Consider the following 5,798-nt stretch of genomic DNA (forward strand, 5'->3'; position numbering starts at 1 on the left):
TGTTGAGGGCATCTGCCCATTGGTTATAATGTTGCTGCAGGTTACTTTTGGATTTTTCAATGCTATTCAATATGCAAGTATCCATAGCTTTAAAAAATGCCCACTAATCCTGTGACTGGCTAGAAGACTGTTGCCCCAGCCTATCAGTTATGGCAATGATGATCTTTCTATCTGTGACTGCCAGGCTTAATTACTGCAATTCAGAATACCTGGGAATAAAACCACACCCCTTCTAACGACTCCCACTAGCACAAAATGCAGCAATCCATCTACTCGGCAACTCGGTTGCTGTGAATACACCACCACAGTGCTCCACTCTTTGTGCTGACTCCCCGTTGAAAACTGAGTGCCGTTCAAGGTCCCTTGCCTGATTTTTGTTAGATTGAGCACCCCATTGGGTTGGGTCAGCTGAGACATACAGGCATACATGTGAGCACTGGAGATAGTCAGAACTTCAGTGGGAGCTGGACCTAGACTAAGGGCTAGTCTACACTTACCGGTTAGTTCGACGGCTGCGGATCGAAGTTCCGAGTTCGATTTATCGCGTCTGGTCTGGACGCGATACATCGAACCAGGAAGTGATCCCCGTCGACTGCGGTACTCCAGCTCAGCGAGAGGAGTACCGCGAAGTCGACGGGGAGCCTGCCTGCCGCGTGTGGACCGCGTCTGAACCGCGGTAAGGTCGAAGTAAGGTATGTCGAATTCAGCTACGTTATTCACGTAGCTGAATTTGCGTACCTTACTTCGATTTGGGGGGTAAGTGTAGACCAGCCCTAAGGAATTCACTCCTACAAGAAATAAAAATGCCACTGACTTCAGTGGAACCTAATGCAATCCCAGTTTCTTCAGGTAGCTTTTCCTTGTTGGCCCGTCTGTGAATCTCATGTGCACAAGCTTGCATGTGAATGCATACTCACCCATCTGGGTGTGTATATATATATATAAAAAAGTACTGAAAAAAGTCCACTACCTATCCAATTTTCCCCTACAGCTGGCAAAGCAAGAGTTTATTTTTGTATTTGTTTTTCTTAGCTACTTAGGCAGGGCTTTAGGATACCATGGCAAAGAAAGCCATATAAATACATAGATAGCTATACAGACTGCTGTCTCCACCTGTTTATAGCAGCAATAAATGTGTAGACACTCTCCTAATGTTACTAACCCCACAAGGTGTTAACTTCAGAGATGAGTTGGGACCATTTAAAAGCTAACTGTATGAGGATCTAAATATCTTAATACCATCTCCTTATGCTTTTATTGTCCTTCTTCCTCAGGATAGGCTGTTAGCCTAATTCAGAGCAGAATGGACTTTGTCATGCTGCCCCAGTGAAAGGAGATTAGGTGGTTTCTGCCCCTTCGTTCTTAGATTTTTTCCTTTTAATTTCTCACTCTCCTGTAGAAAATGCAATGGAGAATGGGCTGTTTGCTACTAGGTACTATACTTATCAACTGGGAAAGTGGTTTCTGTGCAGGGGTGAAAGTAACATAGAAGACTTACCTGTACGGTTGCCCGGCACCTCGGGCGGAAGGGACGGGCCGGGACTGGGGGGGTCAGCCTCCCTGAGTCAGCCCATCCACGCTGCCTGGCCTGTGCTATCCAGAACTCCGGTGGCGATTTAAAAGGGCTTGGGGCTCCAGCTGCTGCTGCAGTAGGGGCGTCGGTGTCTGGGAGCCCCGGGCCCTTTTAAATAACTGGCCCTCAGGGCAGCTGCCCCTTTTGCCCCCCCGTCGGCGGCCCTGCCGGTAGGGTCACCTGTGTGTGTGTGTGTGTGTGTGTGTGTGTAAAGGGACAGCAATGTTAAAGCGCTTAATGTCGGCTGCATATGGGCTGGTACCGGCAGCCACTTCTTACTGGTACACTGTACCGGCCCGTACCGGCCAACTTTCACCCCTGCTTCTGTGGATTCATGGCAAGGGCTGCATCTTACCCTGGGGAGCTCAGCAGATACTTGAATAATGCACAGTCTGTTTTAGATCATGGGAGAGGAAGGCTGATTATCAAGTGGAATTCTCTGTCTGCTCTAGTTAGGCAGAATCCCCTGGTTTTTTGTCTGAGCTCCTTGTGCTTACTTACAAGAACAGTGACTTTATTTTCAGGGGTTCTCACAGCAAATCTGTTGGTTGCCGCTCTGATAGTTTTTCCTGAAATACTTAATTAACTTTAGGGAAAACAAATAAATATGCACATTTACACATGCAAATCATGGTAATTTATTTATGTGGTTGTTTGTTTTTTTGCAGACTCAATAATAAAAATAATTTACAGTTGTCTCTATTCTTTACTGCCTCTAAACACAATAGAAACACAAATAAGGTGCTTTGGACGTTCTTGTCTTTTTTGTTGTTTCTTTTGCTTTTTTGGTAAAAGGTGGATATCTGTACAACAATTCTGAACTAAATTTAAAAATGCTTTTACATAATAAAAGTCTAAATAATAATGAAAAAACATATCTGCAAATGTGTCCAAAATTTCTTTCTCGTTCACAGATAAAAAAAATCAATCCAACCCAGTAATAAAAATGATAATACAGTAATAACTAAAAACATATTCCATATATTATATTGTACTTTACTAATACAGTGTGATAATGAAATTAAAGTTCTGGGTTTTAACACATCCATTGTGTGGATCAGACTACTTGCAAAAGTTCAAGAGCTCTTTGAATGGAAAGTCTGCAGGATCTTGAGTCTCCTGTGAAACTAGAAGAGAAGCTTCCAGGTTAGCATCAGTGAGGCAGTTTTGGTATTTGTTCTTCAGAAAATGTAGTGCACACAGAACAGTAGTAGAAAAGAGGGACAAGAAAAGAAAAGCAACTTTAGCTAGGGGCTTGTAGATGTCCTCAAACAGATACACATTACTACAGAACTCCTGTACTGTAATACCGGGCTGATTGAAATATATTTTCATTCTTGCATCACTGCCCTTTTACAGAATGAGGTATTTGAGACTGCTCAAATCTGAAGAGTCAAAGGAAGCTAATCTGTTTTGTAAGGCAGTTAGTTTGTTTGCAGCCAAAAAGCCTCAACCAGAATTGCTGAATGGGTCGGTCACGAAGGAGTACTGACTGAAAAAGTTTCCCTCACTTAAATGATTTTCAAGATCCTTCAAGAGGATACTCAGGTATTCAGTTACAGTGAAATAGACCTTTCGCTGCACATTCTCATCCTGACAGCTGAGAAACTGACTAAGCTCCTAAAAAACTGAAAAGTCTCTTTCCTCATGTAGGGGCTGGACGATGTCAATGATTGTCTTCCTGAATGTATTAATTACTTCAATGCTGTCAGATATAGTTAGCTGAGGTTTCTGAAGCTCCAGGTTTACGGAAGCAAGCGTGGGTAAACACTCTTTCAAAAAAAGCAAACAGCCATGTGCTTCTGGATCTTGTTGCTTTTGGGACAGTTCTGGCAAAACTATGTTCAGAACCTCAATGAGCTCTTCTCAGAGCTCAAACAGCCTCTGTTCACTGTCGTTAAAACTAAGCCAGCGGACCGGGTTGTAATTCAGCACCGTATGTGTCTCGCAGCCCGTTTCGCACAAAGTTGCAGATCTCCCTTCATTGACATCGCTGGCGTTGAGAGCAGTGATGCACTTTTTCACTATGGAATCAACCTCATCCATGCTTTTCATTGAAGCTTCTTGATGGGCAAAACAGTGAAACAAAAAAAGCTTCAGAGTGCAGCTTTCTTGGAAGCAGTTCAGCACCCACCTTGTGCACTTACATAGCCGCTATCCTGCCCACTGTCAAGCCGCACAGATTGTCAAAGCTAACGCGGCGGCATTCCGTTCTTGCCTGAACCCATTGAAAAATGTGTTTGCCAGTTGGCCTATCACTGAGGCTCACCTGACATAAAATACCTTCAGAAGAACAATGGTGATCACAGTCCAAAAAGTGAACACATATGATGACCTTGGGATTCCTCATGACATCAAGGCTCTCATCCAAACACAGGCTGTAGAAAGGGCTCACTGTGACTTTTTCAGCTGTTTTGTTTTGTAGAAAATTTGCCAGATCTCGTGTGCTCCTCTGTAACATGTCATTGCTCAGTGGTATATCTTTGAAAAGTGTATTTTCTGGTTGTACAGCCAGAACAGTTTTCTTCATGAATGCTCCCTTGCCGAATAGTTTTCTTGCTTTCCCCCAAAGTAGTGCAACTTTAAAAGTAGCCACCCATATCTGATCCATTTTATTTAAAAGAAAAAAAAAACTCTGAGCTGTCACTGTTGTTTTTCAAGCTTGGTTTTTGCATTGTTTAACAGCTTGTGCCTCTGAAACTCACTGTGGTAATTCTGTTCAACTTCCCCTGCATGAATGCTATAGTGACATTGCATTGCAGACATTTTAATTTGATGCATTTCTTTCGTACAAACAGCGCACACTGCAACTTGCTCAGAAACGGAATCAGATGGCTTCAGAAACACAAAACTGCATTTCCCACTGGTTCTGAAATGTTCGTTTTTCTTCCTTCTGTGTTCTCTTTTTCTTAGCAGCAGGTGGCTCTGTGGGGACCATCTCTGTATCACATTCAGGGTCATTTCCTGTAACTGATTTTTAAAAAAACTTTCCGATATCCATTGGCATTTTTAACTCTTCCACCTTCTGTCACGAACACTCTCAACTTACCCAAACACCACACAGCGATCTTCCCAACAGTGACGTTGGCCAACAGCCGTTTACAGAGCTACGGTAGCGCGAGATGTAAACATAGTGATTAGCCAGTGAATATGCTTTGTGACTTGAAAAAAACCCCATGCCTTTGTAGTTCAGCTCTGTCTGTACTGAACTGTAATATTTAGAAGGGAATCAGTGCGCATTATGATTTATTTTGTTTACAAAGCGACATTAATAGGTGACAGCTCAGTGATTGTTGCAGCACTTTGGAGGCTGTCATAAAAATCTGCTGGTGACCGGAAGCAGCCACAGTGCATTTAAGAAACACTGATATAGGTTACTGAGCAAGACCAACACAGCATGCCTCAAACCCTTCATCACAGCTTTCTCTCTGCTGCAGTTTGGAAAGCTGTGAACTGTTACAAGTGCTGCAGCTGTTAGTCTATAGTTTCGAGAAGACAGCACTGCTTTGATCTACACTCCTCTTTATTCTGAAGTTTAGCATTGCAACAAAAAAGGCTAGGACCGTAGCTTTTCAAAAAGCTCAGATTCTGCAGAAGCTTATAGGATTGGCTTCACTCACTAGGGAAATGTTCGAGAGTAGGCAACTAGTTTTCTTTCAAGTCCCGCTGGATACATCTTTCAGTGCCCGTCAATATATTTTTTTGGGCCTGTAAAGTGCCATGCAAACCTATGGGACTATATCAGTGTATTGTTTTCAGACAGCAGATGAGTCCGTTCTTGTTTTTTATTATTATTAACAGTGCTTTCAGACACCTTCAGGATCCATCTGAAGGCTCTGCTCCACGTACATGATAAAGGGACACCTTCCATCTCTTGTTTAAAGGTCAGATTTAAAAAAATATATGTTTGTGCTCACAGACAGGTGTGCAAATTTGCACAGTTACCACAGTTGCATCCATGACTTGTACATTTGTGTGTGCAAATAGGTACTTGGATACCTGCATGCTGGATATATGTGTGCAGTTGTGGTAGGTAGTTGCCCTTGCAAATGTAGGTGTGCAAACATGTGCATTTTTGTCTGCAGATCTCAGACATTAAATATAATTTGGCTCTGGAAGCTCTAGGAAGCCCATCCTCAAAAGAAACAATTGAGTTTGCTGATTCATTTTCTTCATATAATTCAGTGACTTGTGGTTTGATTCTTTGTAGCGTCTAAATGGCTTG

General features: G+C 42.7%; 1 pseudogene; it reads right to left on the bottom strand.

Annotated features, from left to right (window-relative positions):
- Window positions 1–2,635: 2,635 nt before the first annotated feature.
- Window positions 2,636–5,578, bottom strand: LOC112122647 (annotated as a pseudogene).
- Between the last annotated feature and the right edge of the window lie 220 nt (window positions 5,579–5,798).

Source organism: Terrapene carolina, unplaced genomic scaffold (genome assembly GCF_002925995.2).
Source record: "Terrapene carolina triunguis isolate 2854851 unplaced genomic scaffold, T_m_triunguis-2.0 Scaffold88, whole genome shotgun sequence".
NCBI classification, from domain to species: Eukaryota; Metazoa; Chordata; order Testudines; family Emydidae; genus Terrapene; species Terrapene triunguis.